Genomic DNA, 16,946 nt, shown 5'->3' on the forward strand with positions numbered 1-16,946 from the left:
AAGGCACAGTGGCAAAATGTTTTTGATTCTCACTGTTCATAGTTTCGCAACAACAATGTGCAGTTAGAAGAGCCTTGTGGGAGTGAGGGAAACTGGCTGGGCTGTATCTTAAGACTGAATCAGAGATCTGTCCCAGTTTAAAAAGCCCTGCCAGTCCACTTCTGAAGGGAATAACACTTAATATGTTATTTTCTAGGTAGGCAGTGGGTAGATATGAGGAAATGAGAGATGTTTTCTAGGTTCTCTTCTGTGTGGGTGTTATTCATTCAACTCCCAGTGGGACTTTTATAGTAAATGTCCAGGGAGTGCATGTGTGAGGATTTTGCACCTGTAGGGCAAATGGAGCATTTGTTTTTCACTCACTTTCTGAAATCATGGTGGAAAATCTCAGCTTCCTCACACCATTTTTCTCAATGTTAAGGGAGGTGGGGAAGGGAGAAGAAAGAGAGAATACAGGTAAAGGAAGAGGACTGATATTTCTTTCTCCCACAAGCAGAAAAAAAAAAAAAGTATATATATTTTTATAGCTTTTAAGAGAGGAATTTTCGTCCTTGTGAAGCAAAATGAAGGGCATTTTGTATATTGCATAGCTCAAGTTGGTCAGTTGGATGCACACAGTTATCAGAAATCATTATCACCACAAGAGGGTACTTTGGCACAGGGGGTTGCCAATGGAGAATATAGAAAGAAGCAGAAATATTACAGGATGGTAATAAAAAAGTAAAATGCTCTGGGAAACACACACTTTGCTCATCTGAAATATTTCTACCTGAAGCATGTGGTTTTATGTGTACCAAAGCTTCGTAGCTGGTGCGCTAAAACAGAATGGAGAAGGTGAAGATTGTCAGTGTGCATGGGTACTCTCCCTCCCCCTCTGAAAGAAGAGGCATGAGAAGGAGGAGGGGAGGGAGGCATTCCCGCCTAAGAAGAGGTGCAGGCACAGACACAGAGGAGCTTACTCATGCATGGCCCAGCACGTCCTGTGGGTGCCTGCCTCCTTTCATTCCCCCTCTGGAGCGATGCACAGGGTGAGCGCACTCCCCGCCTGCACGGCATCCCGCCCAGCTACTCCTCCTGGGGAGGTGTGGGGAGAGCCAGCTGAAGAGCTGCCAGAGCTTGTTTAAACACCTGCCCGTGAGCACAGTTTCTCACCCCGAGCCAAGTGAACAATTTAGAAGTATTTCTCCAGGTCTGGTTGGTTTTGTGCACAAATATTTTCAGTTTGGCAGGGGAAGGCTGTGTGTGCTGCTAGGGCTGGAGGGGTGAAAACCATGGAGCTGATGGCAGCCAAGGGTGTGCAGAGGCTAGGCACACTGGCCCCAGCAGCAGATTTCTTGTTTCAGTGGGAACTAAAGGCTGTAATGATCTATGAACTAATCACGAAAGATGGTTATGAAAAACCATTACAGCAGACACTTAGGAGCAGGAAACGTCACGTGCAGCTGGAGCCTTCACCCCTTCCTTTAGTTTGTCATTTTTATGGGAAATAGGAACATGACTTTCTTGTTGGCCCATTTACTGCCCTCCTATTCAGAGCAGAAGAGAGCTGTTTTTACCTACTTTTCCTGCTTGCCCAGCAATCCTCCCTCTCCACAGTGTCCTCCCTACCTGTCCTGTTGTCTTTCCTGCTCTTCCCGGGTGCTCTCTTCCCCATCCTTATGCCAGGTAGTATAAGGCAATGAGGGGCAGGGTTGACTCCTTCCTCTTACCAAGCTCTGGGAGCCACTGTTCCCACCTGGAGATATTCTTGGTGGTAGCTATAGCTTAACTTGAGGCTGCAAAGTTGGCCATCAGGCAGGTAAGTAGCGTGTTGCTAGCACTGGAATGAAACTGCATTGTGCTGATGACTGAACAAGCCCAAAGGCAGTCCACAGGTAGTGAACAATAGCACTTCCAAGACAAAAACACTCATTTCCCAAAAGAATTGCAAGGATTACTGTAGAAATGTAATAAGCAGACTGTTGAACTGATAAGATTCAACCTACTTGACCACTACAACAGGACAATGGTGTCTAGCTAGTAACAAGGGTTAGTGTAGGATGTTGTGTTGATGTTTATAAATGAGACAGGTATAAAGAAGCAGACATTTTTTGCTAGTAATTAAAAACCTCAGCAAGAGCTGTCTCCTTGCTGTCAGTTATAAATAATGACCTTGTGTAGAAACTCCAGCAACCAAAAATGGGAAAATTTCCATCCTCTTGCTCTGCATGTGACATCTATGAAAGTATACTGGTTACTGCGTACTTGTAAAAGTTTAAGTATCCGTAGGAAAATACACCCTTTTTTTTTTTGTTCTAGGGTGCTGCAAAACTAATGATAGGAAGCAGAAGTGCATTTTTTAAAGGTATTTAACATGGTTGCAAGAGAAAAAGAAAAAACAAAAACAAAAAAAACTAACTCAACAAGTAAGAATTACACTTAATGTACGTTAAGTGTAACATATTTTCTGCTTTGCAGACTACTCTGTTCAGTTAGTTACTTAAAAACACATGCCTAAGCAAGGCAACTTGCAAGTGATGGAAACTCCTGAAAAGACACTCAGCCTTCATGTGCTGGAGCAGCAGTTTCATGTGGCTGGAGGCTGTCACATGGCTGGATTCCCTGAGTTTGCTGTAGAACTGGAGAGGGCACTGTGGGCTCTGTTTTAAGTTCCCTAAGCCTACTTCATAGAAAATCAAATGTTTGAAGAATTTTAATACTTCATTTTCACTCACTTTCACCCACAACAAATCCCTGAAGTGCTGTTCATGGGAGTGTCAAGACAACAAATGCAGCTCCTTACTTTGGCCTCTTCCTATTGAAGTCCCATTGACTTTCATCAAGGCAGAGTTAAGCCCTTCGTCACACAAAGAGGTCCAACAAAATGACTGTTAACTGACAGGCCACCTAAAAATGAAAAACTGTGTTTCTAAGGCACATAAGGCCATTACAATTATTTATCATGACTGCAGACGTACAGCTTTTAGTGTGTATACAATTCACCAAGTGAATAAATGCTGCATACGATTTCAGTGAATAACACATGCGAAATTCAAAATCATCCCCTTTCCTTACAGATGTTTAACTGCCTAGCATGTGTTTCTTATTTCCTATTTTCTTTTGCATAACTTTTAGAATTCTTAATGTATTCCTCAGTGGAAAAGCTGTTTTCTTATCCTGGGGTGCTGTAGTCCTTAGTCTTGCTTTAGGAAATTCTCTTTAAAGTTCCTCCTAGGATGCTGGTTTTTTGGTCTGTAAGGGAAGCATGAACATCTCAGAGAATGGTGTTTTTTTGTGTACCATGCAGAATAAAGAAAACAAGTGTACAGAGTCCACAGTCTGGGAGTGTATCAGTTAATTAGTGGCTGGACATTGCTCTGTAGGAAGCCTGGCGAGGTTTTTGTGCATGTGTGTATGTGTGTTGTCTGCTTCCTTTGATCACTTGTGTGGTAAATAGACATGCAGTGTAGCTATGGCAACATGTGCTGTAGGTTGGTGGGAACAGAGGGGACAGGATCACTGGACAAAGGGCAGTTTGTTAGAGTGGTTGGTTCTGATTAGAAAAAGGTGGCACCAATCAGGGCATTTAAAAACATCAGTTTTGCAAAACACAAATGTATGTTATCAGTTTCAAAGTAGTGTTTGTTTCTGTAGTGCTGAAGGAGCAGATCATATGGAAGATTGGGGAAGGAGGAGGAGGGATAATAAAAAGCAGAAGCAAAGCCCTGTAACACTTTTGAATGTAAAAACGTTCATGCTGGATGTGCTTTTTCTGGTTTTGCTGCACAGTGGATGCATTTTGCAAGAAGGCATTTGTATGAACCAAATTACCACAGATACCGGTGTTTTAAAAATAAGGTTTTAATGATGTAATGATGGTAGCCTGGGGTTTTATATTACATCTGGTCCATTACCTTTCTCCAACGCCTAAAAATGTGATGTACAGTTTGAGATCAAAAGATACTGTACCTGTTTCAGCGGCCCACCTGTAGAGGTCAGACTTGAGTTCTCAAAATCTTCATATGATAGAATTTCAACCTAACGCTAAGGCTATAAAAATACAAAACTGGGCACAGTCACTTTCCTCATTAACTTCATGTGGAATACTCTTAAAATAAGGTTAGTTTATCAGCATCGGGTTATTAAGTAACACTGCATTCTGCATCAATGGCAGCAGAAAATACATCAAAATTGAGCCTTCTCTACCAGCTTGGGGAGAACCCAGCCCAAAGCTTTTATTAGTGCCTGAATTATTTAGATGTGTATCTCTGTCTCTCTGATCCCCACCAAGCCTCCTACCTTTGATGAGATCTGTCTCCGGCTCTCTCCCTCCCGCCTGCCTGGCACTCAGATGTGCTGGCTGATGCCTTCCCATTGCTGCCTGGTCCCAGGGCTTCCCTGCTGGGGAGGGACAGGGAGGGAGGCAGGCAGGCAGCGACACAGAGTACTCCAGCAATTTTGGAGCTCTGCAAAAAAAAAAAATTGTCAGAGCTCACAGTCCCTCCGCAGAGTAGGAGAAGAGGTAAGGGATCTGCTGCAGCCTGGGGTTGAGGAAAACAAGCTGCTGGGGACAAGGAGATCATGGTGGTAAATGCTCAGGGGATAGATATGCTGAAGCTCAGTAAATGGAAAGAAGGAGAAACAATTTGGTTTGGCTGAGAGTGAAGACTGAGCTAGGAGAAAGGAGCAGACCTGTATTTGCATACAACTCTGTGAATAGCTTTTTGAATGCGCACTGTGTTTTGTTTGAACTGAATTTCAGACTTGCAAGGGTACTCTGTTCTTTAGCCTCTTCTTGGGTTTGAAGTCTTTTACTACATCTTGGAGCTTGTAATGCTTTAGCAAGCTGTAAGGAATTACTGTATATCCCTGAGATCCCTGGCTTATGGTATAGAATCCACTCTGTCTGAAAGCTGGAAAAGGCACTGCAGGGTAGGAAGCTGATTTTGATCTCTTTCCTAAACAATGAAAATAGCTCTTAATTCTTTAAAATTCTTTCCTATTTGCTGTCATGTCATGGTTGTTTATCATTATAATTTATATCTTCCCAGGGGGATATGGGAAGACTAAAAAACTGGCAAATAGGCTATGTTTGTTTGGCCCCGAAGTAGAATAAAACTTTTCTGGTTACATAAGTGTTGAGATAGCTGGGTGTAAGAACAATTTTGAGACAGTAAAACAAATAATAGAGAGTTCAAGCTTTTACTCCTGGCTTAGTGGGACAGTAATGAGGAGATCCACACGGCTGATAGGATTTTTCATTGCAGCATGATAGACTGTAATGAAAACATTTACAGAGGGGTATTTCATGGCCTCAGAAAGGAGCAGGTGAGATGCTATGACAATTGTACTGTGTTTTGAGGTGGGGAGGCCAACATCTTTCACATGCCTCTGGCGATGCTGGTAGCTGTCATGCTTCACCCTGGTTGCCCTGCACTTCTTGGGCTGCAGGCTGGTGGCATTGCCTGCCCACCTCACTTGGATGCCTGCTTCATCACGGTGTGGCACAAAAATTGGGAAAAACAAAGTTCTCTGTTATGTCATGGAGCTTTTCAGGGTACTAGAGACTTTCTTGGTCCATTTAAATGGAGGATTGCCCCCACAGGGGCAGCAGTCTTCTGTGGGATATGCAGGCTGAAATCCCAGTCCTGCACCTGCTCTATATCCCAAGCAGGTGCTCATGATTAATGGCATTAACTTGTCCCTTTTGGTCTCCAGGTATTTAATTATTGAGAAGCCACAGCAGGAGCACTAAGACCACCCCCCCCACACCCTTCACCAGAGCAGTAGTTTGGGCTCATTTTTGATATCAGATAACCAATGCACTACTTTTAGTCAAGAGGAGCAAGAGTTTGCTCAGATGAGACCCCCCAGCCACCTCTGGGTTTTCCCCTTTTATTTTTTTCTTATAAGCTATTATGAGCTTTAGCTGAGCCCTGGTGTTTTCTACTAAAAACTTCTGAGAAATCAAAAAAAAATTATTTTTTTTTTCTCTCCAGTAGTTGTCCCATATGGAAACATGAATCCTCCTTTTTTTTTTTTTTGTTTTTATTTTTCTTCCTGAGAGGTAATTAGAGGCATTAAAAAGAAAAAAAGGAACAAGAAGTGGAAAAAAAAATACACAACTGCATATCTACATATCTATAATTGGAGTTTCCAGATCCAGACACTTTATCATAAGAATGGCCAGTATTCCATTTTTATGGTATTATTCATCACCAAGCAATCTTTGAAAGTGTTGTTTTATCACTATTTTTTTGTTTGTTTGTTTTTTGTTTTTTGTTTTTTTTGCCAAGATTATGCCCTTACTACTAAATTCATATATTCTGCAGGGAGAGTTAAACCCCATTGTCATCTTTTGCTTTCTGGACCACCAAGGTCTGCCTAATTCCTGTCTCTGCTTCTTTACTCCTTCCTAGTGAGCTTCAGCTCCTTGGGAAGTCAGGTCCTCAAGCACTCAGCCTTCCGTTTTCCAGTCCCACCTTAGCTCTGGAGGCAGGCACATAGACACTTCTCCTGTTTCAGTTTTTTCTGGAAGTCATGAGAGGCTGTAGCCAGACCCCTACACAACTCTGTTTATAGTCTCACTGCAAAACACGTGTGCTGTAAATCTAATGTGTAGAGGAACAATAAGAGTACAAGAAGGGAAGGCTGCCCTGGGCAAGCAAAAGGGCAAGCACCCTCTCAGGGCGCTGCACGTGGACAAAATGCTAGAGTAAGGACATGTGATAACCAAGCACACATGATACCCACTCTTTATCTGGGATCTGCCTGGTGTGAAGTGGTATCAAAATTGGTGTGCATTTTGCTAGTTGATGGACATCATCTATGCAGACAAACATTGTGTTAGACAAACAATATGCAACTTACAGTGCTTAGATTTTGACCTGTATGCAAAGCTACACTATTCCACCAACCTTGGTAGCACCTACTGAAACAAGTGACTCTGAAGAGTTAATGACTTCATTTCTAGCTGGATAGCCTCAAAAGTATAGATTAGGCAGAGACTTCAAACTGGGAGTTAAGTAGTTCAAAAGTGCACTATATTGTTTTGGTCTAATTAACACAACATGGTGATAAGACATTAAAGCAGAGTGACAAGACTATACATTGATAACAGAGGACATTGATGCCTGCAGACACAGTCTACATTGTAAAAATCTGAAAAAAGGGGCTTATTATGTTAGATAGGTCAATGTGATTTGACCTAGTTTTGCTTTGCTGCTTGGAAATTATGTCAGTATTAGTTATGTCATCTCCTTGGAGGAACAATTTAACATCCTCATTGCATTGCGGTGTTGTCCTAATATTTTATATATATTTACCTACTCTCTAAAAGGATCCTTCAGGCTAATTCTAGAGATCTGGGAAAAAATGGTACAAAACACAACCTCCTGAAACTGGATTCTCTTTTATATATTTCCTCTCTGCAATAAAAAAGAGTGATTTTAGCCACTACGAATATCTACAAATTCTGAAATTTATCTTGTCCCTCTCACCTGTAAAGCTTATTAAGTTTCTGAAAAAAGAATGACTATATTAACTCATAGCCATATACACCTTTCTCATGAAGGCTTTTCATGACTAGAAAATAGTATTGTTAACTTACCTGGATGCTTATGTAAAATAGAGTGGATTAAGATAGTCATGCTACATAGTTTCCCTCTGAAATTTAAGGTCTCATATGAAGTCATCTGTACTTCTTTTGGAAAAACTGAGTTTTTCTTTTACTCCTGAAAAAATCACAAGGACTTCCCTTCATATTTAGGTTTACACTTTTTTTTGTTGTTGTTTTATTTCTTGTTTTCTTTCTCTTGCTGTCTGGACTTGTAAGGCAAGACTTTATATTTGCCAGGGCTCAACTAGTGATACGTCAGGGATCAACTAAAGGATTAAATGCTACTGTTCTTTGCTCTAGTGGAAAAATAGTATGTTGCTGCTATAGCCAATTACATTATATTGGTTAGTGCTAGAAAGACAGGTCTTATCCTCAGCTTTACCTATTCACTTACAGCTATGTCCCTTGCTGCTGTGTTACCACTGCAAGTTATTACAAGGTTACTGCTTTTGCTTCTTAGACTTGCTTGATCTAAAGTGGGCAAGTCTGAAACTTGATTTTGCTTCTGCTGAAGTCAGGATTGCAGAGGTGGAGTGGATTCCCCCTTCAAAATACTGTGTTATTGTAGTTATTCAAGAGGTATGTGTGTGAGTCAATTGTGACCCTTGTGACAAACTCTGAGCAGATCAGGTGACACTGTGAGAGCAAGCTGAGACTTTCTTTCCTGTTTTTTTTTTTTTTTTAAATGATTTTTACTTTGTGTCTTTTCCTGAATTGTAAGAGATCTGTACTTAAGTTTCAGCATGAGCTTGTTCCTTGCAGTGTTGAAATATTTTAATAAGGTAAGAGCTGTACAGTTTCCTCACCATCTTTTCACAAAGGCATCAAATCTTCAAAAGGTCCCGCTTACTCAATTTTTTCAGCTCAAGTAAAATTTAAAATTGTAATAGCTATCTGAAGTCTTTAAGTATACTTCAGATGCAAATGCTCTTGCGTCCCTTGTTAACCAGCTTAATTGGGACAAAATCCCAATAAGAGTGAGTGTTCAGAGGTGCCTCTTCTTTGCTATGACATTTGCTCTTGATCCCTAATTAAGCCTTGTTACTGAAGGTTAAAAAATCCTCCCATAATATAACTCTCCTTGAATGTCTTGACTGCAAAAGAAAGTGTCATGGGAGAAGTATGCTTATCCCTCCCATCCTTCTCCTCCTTTTAAAGAGAAATAAAGTGTAAACTGCTTATGAAAGATTAGCAAGGACTGGAAATAAATATCACATATCCCCAGAGTAGTGTAATGAATGTTGTGTATGTGTGTTTGTACACTGATCATCTAGGGCTGTGATGGTTTATAAGCAAATGAGAAAACCCATCTGCTACCCCTTCAAGTTTACAGTCTGAGGGAAATGAAGAATGTAATAAAATACACCACTGCTGTATCTTCTGTAGCAAGATTGCGAAAAGCCAATCCCATTTCAAAAGAAAATACCTAGTGTTTTTAATGTATGAAACCCAGTGTGAAGAGAGATGCTTGAGGGAAAAGATGATTGTGACAAAGAGGGTAGTGACAACATTATTCATATGGCTAGCAAGACTGCACAGATAGAGATTTGCAAAAAAGACAAGACTAGACCCTGGAGTTTAGCTGGTCCCACTTTCTCTTCAACATAGATCGTTACAGCAATTTATTCAAATAATCTTGAGTATTTCTAACACAGCAGATTGCACCACTTATCTGGGCAGCCTTTTTCAATATTCAACTGATATCATGGGAAAGAATTTTTTTTCTAATATCCAGAGAGAAGTTCTTCTGAAGAAGCTCATGCCCACTGCCTCTTGTCCTGTCAGCAGGCATCCTTGAGAAGAGAATGTCTCCATCTGCTCTTTAACTAACTTTTTAGATGCTCAAGAAGTATGATTAGATCTCCTCTGAGCTTTCTCTACTCTAGGCTGAGCAAATCCAGTACCTCCAACCTTTCTTCTTATGTCAAGTTCTCAAGCTGGTGGCCCTCCACTGGACCCTTTCCAACTTCTTCAACTGTGGGAACTGAAACTGGGCACAGCATTTCAGGTGTGTCTGAGATGAGTCTAGTGGGATGAAATAGCCCTTGGTTTACTGACTGTATTTTTGCTGATGCAGCCTGGGACACTGCTGCCTACCTTCCCTGCCAGGGCTCGCTGCTGGTTTGTGTTCAACTTGCTGCCTGCCACCATCCCTGGGTCCTGCAGCAGAGCTGCTCTTCAGTCCACAGCCTGTCCTGCCGCTTGGGATTACTTCTTTCCAGGCACAGGATATTATATTTATCTTTGTTAAAGTTTATGCTAAGGCTGTGTTAAGAAATTTAGTTTACAGCCTCCAAGAAAGGCTTCCTGGCTGAGATAACAAAACCAAACCAAAACAAAAACACACTTTCCCTCTTTAGCTTGATGTTATTGTATAATTACCCACAAAATGCTTTAGTTATTTCTCAAGCATCATATCTTTGTGGACTAGAAATTATGGGGTATTAGGTCATGGATCTTGTTCATCTCCATGAATTCTATTGTCTGTTTCTATGAATTTATACCTGTAAATATCATAGAGGAGTTTGCTTTAGGAAGACAGATTGTGTCTTTGTGGTCTAGAAAATCTGGAAACTGTTACCAGAGAAAGCAGGTTTCTAATGAAGTGCACTTTATTTCCCCTTTCATCTTGAGTTGATGAGGTAGGTATGCACCAAGAATGATGAATAACTGATGGTGTTGATTTTTTCCTAAGGTTCTCTTCTGTTTTCAGACTAATTCCAGTAATTTGTTGTACTAGTTCAGTGTTTTTCACCTCTTTGGATCAAACCTCACTGTCCCCCACCCTGTCCCTGCTTTAGAATTTCTATTACTGTTCCTCACTTCCCTGTCATGAGATTTTTGGACTCTGTCTTTAAATTCCTGTGCCTTCCCTAGGTATCTGGACAACACTAGAGTTCACAGGAACGGTAGGGTAAAAACAGAGGGCAGAGAGGTATCTTGAAGAAAGAGGCAAAATGCGACCTCCATCCCCCTCCTTTTCAAATGTGCTCTTAACCTCATCTGGAAAGTATGCTTTGCTAACCTGTGACTCCTATCTTGGTCAGAGTGCAGCTGGCAATTTGAGCATGACAAACAAGAAGAAAACATTTTTTATCTTCTCTTCCCTTACGTAGAATCATAAAATGCTTTGGGTTGAAAGGGTCTTCTAAAGTTCAACTAGTTCCACCCTCCCCTGCCATGGGCAGGCACACCTCCCACTAAACCAGGTTGCCCAAAGCCCCATCCAACTTGTTCTTGAACACTCCCAGGGATGGGGCATCCATAGGTTCTCTGGGCAACCTATTCCTGTTTCTCACCATCCTCATAGTACAAAATTTCTTCATTATTTCTAATATAAATCTGCCTTCTTTTCGTTTAAAATGGTGACCCCTTGTCCTGTCACTACAGGCCCTGGTAAAAAGGCCTTGCTCCATCTTTCTTATAAGACCCCTTCAAGTATTGAGAGGCTGCAACAAGGTCTTCATGGAGCCTTCTCCGTGCTAAACAACACAAACTTTCTCAGCCTGTATTTAAAGGAGAGGTGCTCCAGCCCTCTGTTCGTCTTCATGGTCCTTCTCTGGATCAGCACTAACAGGTCTTGTGCTCAGGGCCCTGGATCTGTCTGCAGTACTCCAGGTGGGGTCTCGTGAGAGCAGAGTAAAGGGGGAGAATCACCTCCCTTAGCCTGCTGGCTGTGCTTCTTTCTATCATTGAACTGAAACTGGAAATATTCATTGAAAATCCTAAGCTTGAAAATATTTTGAAGCTTTCTGAACATTTTTGGATGATGTTTTTGCCATTAGTTGATACTATTCCAGAGGATGACTAAATGGGTTTGCCTTTTCAAGGTACTTGAGAGGAGAAAGAGGAAGAGAAAGAGAAAGGCAGGGGCAGCTCTGGCTGTTCGTGCTATGCCTATTTAACAGGAGAAGCAGTTTTCTATTTTTCTTGACAGCAGTGTATTTTAAAATGCCAGGGTACATTCCTGAGACTAGACTAGGTTATTCAGAAAATAAAGTGCAAAAGAAATGGACAGAGAGAGGCCCAGAGGGAAAAAAACTACGTGGGAGAGGAGACCAAGAAGAGCCTGGAGAAGGAGGAAAGATCACCAGATTCTCTTCTTGAAATTGCATTAGGAAAGCTGAGGAAGAAACATTTATATAGAAGTTGTGAATGGAGTTTGTTTGAAAGCCTTGAGAATTAATGTGAAAATAGGACTTTCAGTGTTACAGAATCAGAAGTTACCTTGGAAAGCAGAGAGGCAAGAAAGAGGAATAGCTCACAAACTTCAAGGCAAAGAGAAGCGAGGTAGCAGCCAGAACGTTAAGGGAGATAAAGAGGACTTCTGAAGGCATACAAAAGGAAATAAACACATCAGCAATTGTAGTTTCCCATTCTTTCTCCATTAGACTGCCTGGCCTGTCTCTTCTTGGAAGGACTATTTCTGATGATAACTGTCCTTTGCAGGCCCCATGTTTTACACTGAAGTTGTAATGGGATGACCAAAGATGCTTTGTCCTATAAATCCTCCAAATGTCCATCTCCCTACCAAGCTATTCTTTCAAATGGGTGTTAAAAATATGACAATATTCTAGAGTGTTGAATTTTTGACATCTCTAAAACTGTCCAAAGTATAAGGCTTAGTTTTCTGGTCAAATACAAAAAAAACAAAACAAACAAAAAACCATTTGGCTCTTTTAATCCTGAGATCATTAGGTAGTGTGTGTAAATAAATTTTTTACTACCAAGTGCTGAAAACTTGCACTTGCGGTCTGGAGTTATAAATCATCAGTTAAGAACTCAAATGTACCAATAACTACATGCCTCTTCATTTTTGAAGTCTGTGATCCAGAATTATGGGGCAGCATCAATGTAAGAAATTCTGGGAAATTGTTTATTACAAAGCTCTTTTAAAAAAAAAAAAAAAAAAAAAAGGCTTCATTCCTATGATAAGACCCTTACTTCTGCTGACCTTGTGATGCTTCCACTGTGTGAAAAAAGACTTACCCTACAGAAGTGACAATCTGGCTTTTAGTAGGCAGAAAAACAAAACCATGATGCTTTATTTCGCAAGTATATGGAAATGGTTACTCCACAAACCCAAACTTTTCCCACAGAATTTCATGACTGCAGTTATACAGGAGATGTTAGTTTTTATGATAAAGGCATTTGATGTTTTTATATATTATCTCAGTAAAAATTATCATGGAAGATCTCACACCAGTTAGAAATTTATGTTATGGGAAGGTATTATAAAATGCTGTACTTAAGCCAGATGTAAATACAGATTTTAGAGTTGAAAGATGACTGACTTAATTCTTTTTCCCTGCTATGGACTGTTTCATTTGAAAATGCTGAGTAGAGACTTATACATCAGAGATTTAAAGAATACATGTTAATGCAGATATAAACTGTGCACAATTAGCATGGCATATGCACTGTAGCAAATCAAGCAAGTTAGCAGAGCTTGGAGATTTAGTCATATTTACAATATAAGTTTGTATATTCTGTTCTCTTTCTTGTGTAGGGTGAAAGGGTTATGAAAGTCTTCAGGTGATAATGGACAAATTAGTTAACTAATAGGGGTGGTTTTTATCCAAATCTGAAGGTCAAGAATATTTGCCTTGTGTGCAGGAAAGAATGATGCTCAGAACAATTAACACCCAGAGGAAATTTTTCAGGGTTTATTTTGGTTGGTCTATAACTGATAGCTCCCTTGGCTGATGGAATACCCAGCTCCATGTCAGTCACCATTTGCAGAGCTTAGCTCTGAATAGCAGTTATTGGTCACATATGTTGGCCTGTCAACTCTTGTTTCAGAAACAGGACATAAAATGGCATATGGATAAACTGTAGCAATTTGTTTTGTTGTTTCTATTTTGTTGTTGTTGAAAGACTCAGATTTAGAAGAAAAAAAAAAGAAACGGAAGGCTTTTGGTGCAATTTGCTTATACGAAGTAGGAGGCTCTCTATGCCACACGACTTCATTTCTCAGAAGTTTGAGAAAGAGGTTAAGAAAAACTAGGAATAACTACCAACTTCCATGACTGTTGCCACTTATACCCAAGAGTGACAGGATTGTATAAGAAGGCTTAAATGTCATTAAAGATTACATATGGATAAAAGTGATGACCTAACATCATACCTTTGGTTACTGATGAAAATACATTCTGTTGGCTAGACTTTTTTCTGTAGAGAGTTGGAGGACAGGATACTTGGTATGTCAATAGTGTCAGAAGACTGTTAGCCAAGGTATGGTCCAGGGCAGCTATGACTTTATGGTGTACTGCTGCTAAGAGATTCCAAGTACAACAATCCCTTTTTTGACCACTCTACACTATCTTGCTGAAATGAACAGCTAATCACGAAGAAGACATGGACAATGACATGCTGGAGGCCTTTGGGAAAAAAAAATGTTGTTTCTTGGTTTTATCTGGAAAATTTGGATTATAATACTGATTTTGAAAGATATTTTCATAGAATCATTAAGGTTGGAAAAGACCTCCAAGATCATCTAGTCCAGCCGTCCCCCTACCACTGATATTACCTACTAAACCATGTCCCTAAACGCCACGTCCAACCTTTCCTTAAACACCCCCAGGGTGACTCCACCACCTCCCTGGGCAGCCTGTTCCGATGTCTAACCACTCTTCCTGAGAAGAAATTTCTCCTAATTTCCAACCTGAACCTCCCCTGGCACAACTTGAGGCCATTCCGTCTTGTCCTATCAGTAGTTATTTGTGAGAAGAGGCTGACTCCCACCTCAGCACAACTTCCTTTCAGGTAGCTGTAGAGAGCAATAAGGTCTCCCCCGAGCCTTCTCTTCTCCAGAATGAACAACCCCAGTTCCCTCATCCACTCCTCATAAGGCCTATGTTCCAGACCCTTCATCAGCTTTGTATGCCTTCTCTGGACATGGAATGTTTTGTCCATGTCTTCATGTTTTGAAGTTTGCTTTCACAAAAAGCAATAAGAATTGATATTATTTAAGAAGGCCTAGCAGTCAGCTCCTGACTGCAGGGTGGAAGTATATACTGCGTATTTGTGGAATATGCTTCTCTTAAAATGGCACCCTCTTTCGTAGAAATAACTAATTGCTTTTGTCTCCCCAGCTCCCTCCAAAAACGACAACAACAACAACAAAACACCACCACCACCAACAACAAAACTCAAAATAACCCTTCTGAATGAATCAGTCCAGTGAAACTCTTTTATTTTTCAGATGACAGAACCCCAAAATATGGTTAACTATTTCTGTTCTGGGATACGTTTGGACTGAACAATTATTTTTATTTTGACTATATTAAAGCACTAAATATGCTCTTCTACATACTATAGAAAACAAAAATATTTGTGATTAATAAATGAGAAAATTAAATAAAATCATTCCTTTTGACATGTTCCTTAAAACATTTCATTTAAGCTGACATAAGATATGTCTATTTTGATGAAAATGAACTTTTCAATATGGAACTGATTTATAAAGAAAAAAAAAAGCATTTCCAATGATCTGTGAATGAGAGCCAAATACTTTTTGGCATTAAAGCATCTGGTAAAACAGGAGGTGAAGAATTCATTTTAATTTTTAAACCAGTTAACTTCATTGTGAAATTGTGTCAGACCAGATGATAGGAAAGAGACTTTACGAAATGTAAAATATGAAATATTTTAATTTTATTGAAGATAAAAATGCTTGTGTTTCATTTTTGAACAGGAAGTCTCCAGTATTCCGAAATGCTTAATCTGATCAGTTATTCTGACTACATTAATGATAATATGGTCTTTTTTATAATCACAGGATAGCTATTATAATTTAACTATTCTAGAAGAGAAAAACTCATAATATGGTGGATAAACATTCTTAGCCTTGGCTATAGTTAGGATCTTGCTAAGCTACCCTAAAGTAAGCGTTGCAGGTACCATGTTTCCTGTTAGGCTTTTACGGCAGGGTAATGATCCTCTGTTATCACACCTCTATGCAGACAAACGTGCAAATACCTTTCTAAGTGAAGAAAAAAGGACTTTGAAACTTGCACAGGGCATCAGGTATAAAAGTCCATGGGACTTGATGAGATGCATCTGTGGGTCCTGAGGGAACAGGTAGATGAAGTTGCTAAGCGACTTTCCATCATATTTGAGAAGTCATGGCAGTCTGGTGAAGTTCCCACTAACTGGAATAGGGGAGACATAACCCCTATTTTTAAAAAGGGAAAAAAGAAAGACCTGGGGAACTACTGGTCAGTTGGTTTCTATGCTGAGACTATACTAAGGCACATGGAAAATAAGGAAGTGATTGATGACAGCCAACAAGGCTTCACTAAGGGCAGATCATGACTGACAAATCTGATGGATTTCTACAAAGGGCTTACAGCATTGATGGATAGGAAAGAGAAACTGACATCTCTACTTGGACTTTTGCAAAGCATTTGATGCTGTTCCCCATGACATCTTGTATCTAAATTGGAGAGACATGGATTTGATGGGTGGACCACTTGGTGTGTAAAGAATTGGCTGGATAGTCACACTCAAAGTGTTGTCGTCAACAGCTCAGTGTACAAGTGGAGATCAGTAACAAGTGGTGTTCCTCAAGAGGCAGTATTGGAACCAGCACTGTTTAACATCTTTGTTGTTGACATGAACAGTGGGATCGAGTGCACCCTTAGCAAGTTTGCCAATGACACCAAGTTGTGTGGCGCAGTTGACACACTGGAGGGAAGGAATGCCATCCAGAGGGACCTTGACTGTCTTGAGAGGTGGGCCTGTGCAAACCTTGTGAAGTTCAACAAGGCCAAGTGCAAGGCCTTGTACCTGGGTCAGGGCAATGCCAAGCATAAATACATGATGGGTGGAGAACAGATTGAGATTAGCCCTGAGGAGAAGGACCTGGAGCTGTTGGTTGACGAAAAGCTCAACATGAGCTGGCAATGTGCACCGGCAGCCCAGAAAGCCAACCATATCCTGGGACGCATCAAAAGAGGTGTGGCCAGGAGGTTGAGGGAGGTGATTTCCCCCTCTTCTCTGCTCTCATGAGACCCCAACTGGAGTGCTGCATTCAGCTCTGGGGCCTCTAATATAAGAAGGACGTGGACCTATTACAGTGAGTTCAGAGGAGGGCCATGAGGATGACAAAAAGGGATGGAGAACCTCCCTATGAAGACAGGCTGAGGAGTTGGAATTGTTCAGCCTGGAGAAGAGAAGGCTCTGGGGGGACCTTACAGCAGCCTTCCACTACCTAAAGGAGGGCTTCCAAGAAAGCTGGAAAGGGACTCTTTTTCAGGGAGTGTAGTGATAGGACAAGGAGGAATGTCTTTAATCTAAAAAAGGGTAGATTTAGGTTAGACTTTAGGAAGAAGTTCTTTACTCAGAG

General features: G+C 40.7%; 1 protein-coding gene across 3 annotated transcripts in view; it reads left to right on the forward strand.

Moving 5' to 3' along the window:
- Window positions 1-16,946, forward strand: part of MID1 (midline 1) — a 240,592-nt gene that overhangs the window by 99,001 nt on the left and 124,645 nt on the right. The gene's annotated exons all lie outside the window — the stretch shown is intronic.

The sequence above is a fragment of the Cygnus atratus genome, chromosome 1, assembly GCF_013377495.2.
Source record: "Cygnus atratus isolate AKBS03 ecotype Queensland, Australia chromosome 1, CAtr_DNAZoo_HiC_assembly, whole genome shotgun sequence".
Lineage (NCBI taxonomy): Eukaryota > Metazoa > Chordata > Aves > Anseriformes > Anatidae > Cygnus > Cygnus atratus.